The 12,725-nt window shown below is 34.3% G+C and overlaps 1 long non-coding RNA gene across 1 annotated transcript; it reads right to left on the bottom strand.

Moving 5' to 3' along the window:
- Positions 1-282: 282 nt before the first annotated feature.
- LOC124363866 lies at positions 283-12,317 on the bottom strand. The gene is made up of 2 exons (XR_006922561.1): positions 12,115-12,317; positions 283-690 (listed from the first exon to the last, which is right to left on the bottom strand). It is a non-coding gene; the product is annotated as an uncharacterized LOC124363866 (long non-coding RNA).
- Between the last annotated feature and the right edge of the window lie 408 nt (positions 12,318-12,725).

The following is a 12,725-nucleotide window of genomic DNA, read 5'->3' as shown; positions in this document are numbered from 1 at the left end:
TATTAAGTCAAGAAATTTAATTTGGTAAAATGATATTATTTTATTTTGAAAAGAGAAAATCTGTAATGTGGAATCACATTTAAAACTACTAGGTTCTTATAAGATCATTTCCAGACTTTAATGGTTTTGTGTGTTTTTCCATGCACTGTTTCATTATATTCTATAATGAGCAGTAGTCATAGTTTTCAAAAGTTTCCAAGTTGGTACTTACGTACAGTAACTTTTAGTTTCCTTGTGAGACCTATTCAATGAAACAATTACCTTGAAATAAAACTAAAGTAATTGGATGAATACATTTTTAGTGAATTTCAAACAAAATATCACCATGAAAACTTTATTACGTGATGATCCCAACCGTATATTATCAGAATAGAGAGAGGTGCAGCGAGTAAAAATACACAAAGTAACACAGCTATTACTCCAAAACTGTACAATCCCTGTGAGTCATCTTCACTGTAACTTTTGTCAACGAGACATACGGTAGATATGCGAGATTTGACATATTCAAAGTCGACACTGGCATTTTCTTCTGGAACTGTGGAGAATTCTGTTACGTTAATGGAGCAATCATCTTGACTTTGATGAAATGACTTGCAGACATCAGAGATTTCCTGGTTTCTTTCTGGCTCCTCTTGCATCGTGCACGTAGAAATCATTTCCAATAAGTACTATATACTTTGCGTTGCCTTCCTAAAACAAAAATTACTTATTATTAACATAATTTCAAAACGATAAAACTGTAAGCAATCTTGTATAAATAATTATAAAACTACATACAATGTTGCAGTTGTGGGATTGTGAGGTTGTGGCTCTCCAGGAATCAAGATCCAATTTGCACTTTTCAATCGTAGAACCGGGGGGTTCTCGGAATCTATAGTGCAATTTTTTTTGGAAGCAAATAGTTTTGGTGGAATTGAAAATGAGAGGGTGTCTTGAGAGCTAAGAATTTGGAGTGATAATTTTATCTTTAGTTGATATATTTCTAGCTTAACACAATTCAAACCGACCATCATTAAAATAAGTAATATTTGTATCACCTTCCTACAATTAGATAAATATATATATATAAATAAATATAGAAAGTCGTCATTTTAAGCGTCTGTATATTTTTAGCTGACGATGAATTAAATGCATTTTCGCATTTAATGTTTAGTATTAACGGTGATGCTAAAAATTAAAATTTGAGAAAAAATCATTACATGTACCTTTTTGATAATCCCTCTTTCGAGCTCTGCCCAAACTAGCGCAACAGACTGTCAATTTATTTCTCAGGAGGGATTTTGCCATCATTTTCAAGTAAATCCAGGTTATGTGTATATACAGTGCAAATTAGCTCTCGGCTCATCCTCCTGGACAACCGCCATTGTAGATGGTTTATATTAACGGTTCACACTATTAAAGAACTGTAAACAGTAGTATCAATTGCCTCCTGCCGTACTGACACTTTTCATCGAATGGAGTTTGGATAGGTTTCAGTGTATATGGAATGCAATCGAGCCAAGTTTTATTACAATTAATTGAGATTAATGTTAAAGATCATGTTCTTCCTGTTGCTTCTTCATTGTAGAATAATTTCAAAGGCTTTGAATAGTCGTAATCTTAAAATTGTTACATGAGTTTTTAAAATCATGTGATGTATTATAAAATTTAAAATGGGATCACAATAAAACTCCATTCAATAAGGAAACAGAAAATATTTACAAGGGTTGGTGTCAGAAACGGTCAGTCGCAGTATTGTCACTCAACGGAAACAGGGCATATCGATAAATCTCGACATATACTACAGCACAAATGTGAAGTAAACGGTATTGATTACACAAGTAGTAATTCACTTATTCAACATGGCAAGGCACCCGTCAATTGCTCACCCCTTTCTAAAACTACCGGAAACAAACATTCAAACGCATACAACTACCATCAACGTGTAATAATATTTTGTTTTCCTTTTTGTTTCTAACCTTCGAGCTAAAGAAATGCTGCAGTGTCTCAAATGCCAGATCAAGGAAAAGAAAGCATTTCGATGTAATGTCCATTTAAAAATGGAAGAATGTTATGCTATTTTGTATAAAAGTAGAGTAAAGATTGTGTTAATATCAAGGTTCAGTGAAACCAAAGAGCCAGAAAGAGGAAATAAGATTTTTCCAATTTAGAAGTATGTAAAAATACTTTCATATGTATATTATTTGAGTCCAAGCCCCTAATCAACATACTAATGGAGATAAACTACCTAAGACGTGATCTAAATAAGATGATTATACATTTCGCAAAAAAAGACCATTACGCGCATTTTCATGAAAAATGTATACTGATACTCACTTAGTACTCTAGTAGCAAGTACATGGTACGGCAGTACCTCCGAGTTAATCTTAGTATCCCTAAATTGTATAAATCTTGCAGCGATAAATCATTAGACTATCTCAAAGTAAGGTGATATTTTTTGCAGTAGAATATTTACAGTGGAGTAGTGACCAACGATATTTGTAGTATTTCACATCGTAATTCCATAATGAGTTTGTTTATTTTATACAGAATATTATAGAGGAAAGGAAAATATTTAACAGCTGATTGTAGATCATAAAACAAAACAAAGGGTATATATAAACCATTTCTGGAAATGCTTCGTTAGCGAGATAAGGCTAGCGAAAGCTTTCTTCTAGATTTCTACTCCGAGGATTTTTTTCAAGTCTCTTCCCCGGAGGATGGACGTCGGAGGAACGACTGGCTACAGTGTTTCACCTACAGAAGTGGCATTTCTTACCAACGTACATAGTCTCTACATTAAGACTCAAGTGGCTTATTAACTATTTTGGGGTTTGGATTTTCAATTTTGGGTTATAGGCAAAGCCGGAAGCTTCGTTGATCAACACCAAGAATAATGGAGAATAAGTTTCCACTGCCCAACTACCGGCAATGTATAATATACACATCCTACCTCTACGGGATGAAAACAAAGGGAGCACCGCAGAAAACTCTTGCCCTAACTCACAGCAAGGATATCTTTAGATCACACTGTTAGCCACCTAATTTTAAACAATTTGAAAAAGATACATCTAAAATAATGTGCAAGACGTTTTGAGGAGAATTACAAGAAAATTAAATTTTGTTCTAAAGATGTGCTGACCTAACCCATTATATTAGTACCGAAATTTAAAAGTAATTAAAACGTAGATATATAAAACATTCTGTGTTAATACTCCGTAATCTGTGTATAAAACCAATCACCAGAAATAGAACCATCTTTTTCAAGATTGGGCGGGGGGAAGAATGTGTGCCACTGGGACTAAAATTGTTATTAAAGCTATGGCCACTCGTAACAATCTTGCGGTGTTGCTGTATCAGCGTAGTGTGAACACGTATTATCATTTTGACTCTTTCGCGGGAATTAAAACGGCTCAAGCCGTGGAGCTTGCCACTAGTCCAATTCCTCGGACAGCCCCTGTCCCTGATGTACGAGAAATTGGGTGCCTGCAACAGAAGTTCAGCGTGGAATTCGGTGTGTTTGCTCTTCAAAACATTAAAACTTTATTTTCCTCGAATGAACAAAATGTTCCTTTCCCTGACTTGCTGCTTCAGAAGAGGGCTTCTCTGTTATTTCTATTGTTATTCCCAGCCCTAAGTCAAATCTAAAATCTATTGTAAATAACACCAATTCTGAAATTATTGGAAATAGTAGCTACAGTAATAGTGTAATAATCAATGATAAGAATATTCACTATATATCATATGTCAATAATAATAGTAATGTAGATAAGGAGGTAATTAAAGATAAGAGTAAACTGATAGTCATCGGAGATAGCCACTGTCGAGATATACAACCTACTTGGAAAAAAACTTTCGTCGCTCATGAGTACATTTTATGTGTTGTCAACTACAAACTGTTTTACTAAATTTAAATGATAGAGATCACGTAATAATTGTAGGTGGCAGGAACGCCACTAGTCATAATCATTGTGTATCTGTTATAAATCTGTTGTCTGCTATTAAAGACGATGTAGAGCAGCAGTGATTGTGACTGAAAGTCCAGTGGCGTAGCGACAGAGGAGCGAGTGGAGCGACCGCTCCAGGGCGGGGGCGTCAGGGGGGCGGCTGGCGGGCGGCGGACGATAAAATTGCGGGAAGCAGCCCCCTTCCACGCGCATCACGGCCGCGCAGTGTCTTTGTGTCAGTCAGTCTGTCATTGACCTTGGCTGAGACAAAAGGCGTCCGTACAGATCCACCGAGTGATTGACTTACTTCAATTTACCTTTGCGTAGTGATTGCAGATTTAGCGTTAGTGCAAAGTATTGATTATATTATTTATTTTGTTGTGATGTGATTTGTGTGGTGTTGATTTATTACCTTTGGTATATAATGTCAAAAAAAACTAAGTGGTGCTGAGTATCGGAAACGAAGGTTAGAGAAAGGTCACGCAGAAAATCTTGAACTTAAGAAAGTAAAGAAGTTATCTACCTACTTTTTGAGGGACACTTCAGTAGTTGCAGTTTCTCAAGAACCCACTTGTAAGCTCACAAGTACCCAAAAGCGATGAGGACTTGGAGCAAACACCTGTAGGCTTACCTAAAGATGCAGAAGACCACGTCCTTCTTCAGGAACCTTTTTTTAAGGTAGGCCTAATTAAAGCTGAAGGTACCGATTGCGAGTTGAACCTTAAAGAAAAATATAACAGCTGTTATAAGTTCTTCTGATAAGGGGTAATTTTGAAAACACTCTTACAGCCAAACAAAAACGGCAAATAATAAAATTTAGGCCCTCATCAGCCTAAAGGGCCATTTTCAAAAGAATCAGAAGGGAGAAATAAAAATAGGGGATTTGACGAGAAATGGTATTTTCAAAAGAATAAAGAAAACCAATTGAGAATAAAACGTAATTGGTTATGCTATTCAAACATCCTCAATGTTTGCTATTGTCAGCCATGCTGGCTTTTCAATATGGCCTATACTGATGTGGGATTTTCGAAAGGTACGTCTGATTGGGCACATTTAGGTCGAAACATAAAAGACCATGAAGAAGATTCGCAAAGTCATGCAATTGCGTGTGAAATATACTATCGCTGGCAGTTAGGCCTAACAGTTGATAGTGAGAATCTGGAGGAGATTAAAAAAGCCACTGATTACTGGAGACAAGTTTTAAGGCGAGTGGTGGGACGTCATTATTACGTTAGCTACAAACGACTTACCACTGAGAGAGCACAGATTGTGTAATAACGATGAAGATGCAACTGAATCGAAAGGAAATTTTCCTTGAGATAATACATATGCTAGCAAGATATGACCCAGGTCCTTGCAGATTTCATTAAGTTACCAAAAACGTAGTGTTAACTACCTTAGTCCTCAGATTCAAAATTAGCTGATCAACCTGATTTCCAAAGAGATAAAAAAAGAAATCAAGGAAGAAATGAAAAAAAAGTCCCTATGTGTCTATTATCTTTGATACAACTCAAGATATAGCGAAAAACCGACCAGTTGAGTACAGTGTTTTCGTTATATAAAGATAAAAAGTGACGAAGGCGACAGGCCAGTACAACTAGTCATAGAAGAAGCGTTCGGGGGCTTTTTGGAAGTGGAAAAGCCAGAAATCAGAATACTTATCAAATGTTGTTTTCAATATCATAGTAAATATTGATAGTTATTGAAAGTGTGTTGCTTGAAACTATGGACATAATTTTCTAAAAAACTTCAAAGTACCGAAGAAGACTTGGAACAACGCAACAAAAATGCTTGTAAATCTCAAAACAAAAATTAACAAACTTAGGAATGAGTGGCAAACAGTTAAAGCAGATGCAACTAAGCTTTGTTTGCAATGGAAAGTTGGTACCACATTTCATTGACTCAAGAACAAAAAAGAAGACAAGAATGTTTGATGAAGTGCAAGTTGATGACCCTATTAAAGACAATGAGAAACGTTTCCGGGTTGAGTGTGTTCAACCGTAGCCTTGACATAATCACAACACAGCTGACAGAGCGTTTTGAGGCTGTTACTCACATTACTAGTAGTTTTCCAATGTCTGAAGCCTTCTGTTTTAGTTGGCAGCAAGTGATGAAGAAATCTTAGAATCAAGCAAAATTTTGATATTAAAACTACCAAGATGACGTCTTCCTTAACTTAGGTCCACAGCTTGTAAGGCTAAAAAACTTGTTTTTTAAGTCGCGTGGAAAAACTCAAAAGTATAAGGGATCTTGCAGATACTTTAATAGTGCGTGCTCAAGTTGGTTCCAGCTTTCCAGATATTGTGAATGCTTGTTTGATTTTTTTGACACTACCTGTTACAAATGCAAGTGCAGAGAGATCATTTTCAAAACTTAAACTGATAAAGAACTATTTTCGCAGCACCATGTCCCAAGAACGTCTGAGTGCCTTGGGCAACCATATCTATAGAGCGCAGCAGAGCCAGGCACATCAACTTGGACGACACAATAACACAGTTTGGTAGCATGATGTCACGAAAGAAGATTAGTTAAGATAGTAATATGCGAGTTGGTTTTTGTAACTACTTAACTACTATGTTCACGTTTCAGATAATGTGCTCAAATTTAAACTAGGGTTTTCAATACATATTTATTAAATATATTGAAATTTGTACTTTCATTCGAAACCCTATGGAATTGAATTGAGATTTAAATACATATTGCTATACACGTAAACTAGGTCTCTTACAAGGAACAAAACTTTATAAAGAATAGTAGACTGTAAGTTATTATAAAAAATGATGTTTGCTCAAAGACGCCTTACATTGCTGATGAAATTATGGCCAAGAAAGGTTTGTTACGGTAGTGAGGTGAACTGTCGGCACTGATTGATCATGTAGGTAAAAGTTGGGGAAGGGGCGCCAGCGACTGAGTCGCTCCATGGCGCCAAAATCCTCACTACGCGACTGCTGAAGTCCCACTTTTGTACAACATTCCTGTCCATAAAGTAAACGAAATTATGCGTAGCAATTAGTCTTTACTACATTTCTGTATGTTTTTTGACAATAAATGTTTTCCTTTTAAATCACTCTTTGAACAGAAAACATTTTGTAAGGAGTGAAATGCTAATGAATAGTAAGGGAAGAGTGTGATCTGTTCAAATATTGCTGGGTGGCTGCAGTACGGTGGAACATTTAACACACTTGTAACAATGTAACAAACTGTAACAAATTAAAAATTACACCCAAGCTTCAGCCTAGAATCATATTGAGTATACAGAAATCTCTATTTAGAAAATTAAAATAAATTTAATTCCTATTACAGGCCACCTAATGAAGATTTTGATGATTTTTATCCAGTCTCAATGATATTTTTTCTTCCACTAATAATGGAAAGTTTTTCTTCCACATCGTACCACACTAAAATTTGTGTGAACTTCCACATAAATTTTTGAGATAAGACTTGCAGAAAAGACAATACTTGGTTGACTTAGGCTACTATATTTGAACTATTATGATACTAATATAAAGGAACTCACTAGAATAATTTCTCATAGTGCTACTTGACAATATAATACCTAACTTGCCCGTACAGAATGTTATTAAGTCGTATGTAATAAGAACAGTTTTTTCTGATCTCATGATTGTAATACAGTTTCTTAATTCCCGTTAAAAGTTAATACCTGATACCACAACAATAACAAAGCGATATTTTTCTGATAACAACCGGAAATAATTTAAAACTCTATTAAACTCAGAAACTCCAAGTTTGATATAAATAACAGTAAAATAGCGAATGACAAAATGTAAAATTGTTATTAATATATTTAACACTTTTTATAAATTTGTGCTTCCAGTGGTTAGCAGAATTAACCATCTTAGGCAAAAATAACTAGCTCAAACTGGATAAGCAGGGAAGTAAGAAAGGTTATCAATGTCTCAATGTCTAAGTCACTTCCTAGGAATTTGGTACCTGAGAATGTTGCTGATGATGACAGGATTAAATATAATAGTCTTGTAAAGAATACAACAGTTAAGTTTTGCGATGAAAAAACTATAACTTCAGACAACAAGTCCAAAGCTTTGTGGTATGTTGTCAATGAAACAATACCAATACCAAAAAAACACGGGTTCTTCAAAGGCAAATCAACTTATTCTGCAATCCTTAATTTTATTAATTCCATTATAACTTCTCTTGACCACAAACTACACTCTGTAGGCATCTCCTGCGATCTCAGCAAGGCATTTTATTTTGTCAAACATGACGTTCTGCTGGGTAAACTTGAAGCATATGGTATTCAAGATATTGAACTTTATTTTCCTTTTTTAAAAGACAGAAAACAAGTCGTAGAAATATCCACAAAAACTGGCATTCGCTATTCAAAGGAAGGAGTCACTGAGTGCGACGTACCACAGGGCTCCATTTTGGGGTCAATCCTGTTTGTTATCTATATAAATGATCATCCCAAACTATAGTGAGATTATCACATACGCCGACGACTGCACTTTGTAAACATCACAATCTTCTACGTCAGCAGCAGTTGATGCTTCCAACAGTAGCTGTTCTGATGAATGGTTTCTCAAAAATGGCCTTGTTCTCAACCCAACCAAGACAGGCTTCATCCGTTTCACCATACTTAAAACACCTAGCAGTCAAATATTCCCAGGCAGTGGACTCACTTACAACAACAACTCATTGCATACTTTTCTTCAACCAAATATCTTGGGCTGCACCATCTCATCTGGGAATCTCATGTAGATGTCACTGCAAAACGCTCCGCCCAGTCTGCTATGCTATCGGCCGCCTTGCTCAGGTATGCAGCATTTGTGTACTTTTTTGGAGTAACTTTTAAGGTATAGGGTATGTCTAGCAACACAAATTTTCATAGAGTTTTGAAAATACAAAAAGAAATGGTGCATGAAAGCAATGTTGAAAATGACCAGAAGGGAATCTTGTCGACAGAGAATTGAACATAACGACGTTGGCTGGTCTGGTGAGGCAAAAGTCAGAAATAATCTCACTCCGTTTACTGCCGGCGCGGCTTGTCACTCGTATTCAAAGAGGTATGCGCAGCGGCTGAATGCAGCAATATTCGACTGCATTTTATTTAAAGAGCCACAGTTCATATTTACTGAAATATATAATAAGCTGCCACCAAACAAAAATAATAAGACAGGTGCTTAAACATTTAAAAGACTTCTAAGAAAGTATTTTGTAACAAAAGGCTTTTATGAGAAGGACTTTACACAAGACATGTAAAATTTTTTAGATTTATTCTTAATTTGACGTCTTCAATTGTATTATAACTTGAGTGAATAAATTATTGTATTATTATTATTATTGTCCGTAAAGACAAGTCGACCACACACACGGTCGCGTAGGTCGCCGGGTAACTTCCAGTGAGGGTCTGATTCCACGTCTTCCCGCTCCGGGCGGACTATCGTTTGGGAAATGGTAGCGACTACACAGATCGAAATTAAAGAACTTACTTTCTAATCCTAAATATGCCTCATCTCCAAAGTTAAGACCATTGCTGCAATAAAAAAGGCCTTTTTCATCTTCCTTGGAGGGTAGCTACACTATCACGACTTCCAAATCGCCGAGCCGCCGCCGCCAGCTCCTCAGTCCTTAGCTAGCTATATGAGCTGACAGATATGTAATGGTTCGAGTGAACTACATTTCTTACGCCAATGTTGAATTAGAAAATATGTCACAAATGTTATATTTATAATAATGTAATTTACTCCGTTCTTAGTACTTGTTGTGTCATAGTTGATTTTGTCTTGTGTCCCCGATAAAGAAAATCTATATACATACTCAGTTATAAAAGACCTGCTTCTATCAAAAGACAACTAAGTTTGGGTTTAATAACATTCTTTATATTTTTAGTAAAAGTTTGATAAGTGGTAAATTTGTCTTTGATATTTGCATTACAGTACAGACCAAGCACTGCATACCTAATATTTGAGAAAGTCTAGAGTTAAAAGTATATTTTTCTAAACTTTTATTAATTTTCATATTTAGATATTTTTTTTTATTCTGTGCTCAAAAGCAGTTGCAAAAAAGGTTGAAATAAGAAGTTATTACTAATAAACTTACTCTATGCTTTCACACTATAAATGTAAATAAATTGATAATAGTGGTTAAACATATGGCTCTGCCTTCATAAAACAATATTTAAACAGAACAGTTGATTACATTTAACTCTTTCAGTTAAAAATATTTGTTTGGTGTATGTATCTTTAAAGGCCAAGACGGGATTTTCTTCGCTATATTAGAGAACGGTGGAACGGAGGGATTTTCGAAATACAAATATGCCTATTTGTTAACTTGGGACCCTAGGAATGTAAATGTAAAATTACACTTACAATTAAAATGTAAAAAAAAGTACACTCGATCCAGTAGTTTTTACGTCATTGAGTAAAAACACACACACACACACACACACACACACACACACACACACACACACACACACACACACACACACACACACACACACACAAACAGACACCATTAGATATTTATAAAATAGTATATAATTAGTAAATTTCTCAACTACGTTTGTTGGCCAGCTTGGTACATTATATCGTTCCAATACGGTGGCTGCTTAATTTTTTAAAATTAAAAATTCCGTCATTTATGTTTTTTTAAAAAAAGAACAAAAAAGAAAAATGTTATGTGGAATACTTATATGATCAAATAAAATAATTTTTGGGGTCACGAAGAATATTCGATATATTGATTACATTTTAATCCCATAAGAACTTTTCTGTCACCAAGACCAAAATACAGTAATAAGAATGTTGAAAAAAGTTGAAACTTCGTAAAAAAAATTGCTTTTATATTGGGTTTGTCAGCCAGCTTGGTACCCTGTTTCTTTACATTATGTCGGTGGTTTAAACTATAAAAAAATCACAGTTCGTTGTTTATTTTAATAACCTAGAAAAAATAAAACGGTTCTGGAACGCTTATAACATTTTGTAAGCTGTTTATCACGTAGTATTTTTTATCTCGACCGGCTTTCGAAATATGGATTACATGTAGATCTCGTAAGAATGAATTTCAACTGATGCAACTCACCATTTCTTTCGACTGACCCGGTAAAACTATTTTATAATTTTTACTAACTTCAATTAATTAATTTAACTAATGAATTATTAATATTAATAATTAACATTAATTTTTGAACATAGCACTAGTAAATATTGCTGAAATAGAACTAGTTTTCACTGTCCATGAACCTTTTTTTGTGATGCTATCAGATCAAGTATTAGGGTGAATCGAAAGATTTTTTTTATAACCAAAGGACTTGATTGCATTATATCAGGCAGTTAAGAGGCAACAATAACGCACTTTAAACAATGTAAGAATGTTGGTAGTATTAATTTGTAAACACCGGACTACCAAATATTACAGAAATAGAGCTGTTTCTGGACTTTTTATTATCCTATCTGACCGAGTATTCGGTCGAATCGAAAGAGTTCAAGACCACTGTAAAATGTATATTAATTGTAAACTGCAGTAAAAAATACTCAGCAATCCGTTGAAATGTTTAGTAACCACAGATTACTGTTAAACAAGATTGGGACAGATTGCACTTGATTTGATTGGAAAGAGGACACTACAAATACTTAAACTAGTATAATAATTGGGACTTTGGCGATCGGATTTGTTCACCAGCAGCCTTTCTGTGACAACAGTGTATGTTGAGGAAGACATTTTTACGTTAGACTTTGGAATTGGAAAATAAGGAGGAACACAAAATCGATTTATTTTGCTTCCCGAATTTCGGCCTTCCAAATAATATCTTAAAATGATCTCTTTGTCAAGGACTTTTTTTTGGTGATGAAGATAATCCTGAAGAAGAATACTGTGAATTTGGTGAAGAAGAGATCCCTATGAGATCGTGAGGAAAATACTCACACAAAATGAAAAAAGGTAATTTTCGGTTATAATGTACGTTTTTTTTGGTTCTGCAGAACTCATGTTTTACTTACATCTTCTCTGAGATAAATAAATAGTTTACAGTAAATTATGACTTTTTCCTCTACAAAATATAATTTAGATTTGTTGTGAGTACATACAATGAGAAAAAATTGGAATGGGACAGGAATTGTAGTACTAGTTAAAAAAAGACCTGGATATTTTTCCAAGGTATTAAAGAAATATGGATAATGTTTATTACTTTTGTCTGTTAGACACTTACCTGGATTGAGTACCTCCAAAGGAATTTGTTTCTTCCACTATTCCAAAGCCACCATTAAAAGTAAATTGATTTAATTTACCGCACTAATAAATAAAGGGGTAGTTTTTGTGTTTTTAAATAAACTTGATTTACTTTTACATTAACTAGAGACTTTAAAAATCGCTTTATTTGTTTCATTAACTGCTGTTAAACTAAGTAAAATGTTCGCGAATTATTTCTATCAGCTGATAAATATAATAGTAATTAAAGCAATCATTATGAATGAAAAGACGTCAAAGAAGTAGTTAGTAATATAGTTTAATAATTATTTATAGATTGTTTTAATTTTTGTTGGTTATGATTATGTGTAGTTAGTATAGACCAATTTTGTTGATATGTTTTGAATAAGGTAAATTTCACATGTAACTGTTATCTCGATTTATAAAACTAAATATGTATAACTCCATTTCTTGAATTACACAGTACAAGACAAAAAGTTTTAGTAAGTATATAATTTTTATGTACAAATGTGTTCTTGATTTAAGTTGCAACCAATCAGAATATTATGTTTGAAAAATATATTCACTTACAATGATTCAAACTTATTGTATATGTATACTTCTAAAACTTTT

This window comes from Homalodisca vitripennis, chromosome 5 (genome assembly GCF_021130785.1).
Source record: "Homalodisca vitripennis isolate AUS2020 chromosome 5, UT_GWSS_2.1, whole genome shotgun sequence".
NCBI lineage: Eukaryota > Metazoa > Arthropoda > Insecta > Hemiptera > Cicadellidae > Homalodisca > Homalodisca vitripennis.
Note: the sequence above shows the minus strand (reverse complement) of the source record. Positions and strands in the feature narration are given on the sequence as shown.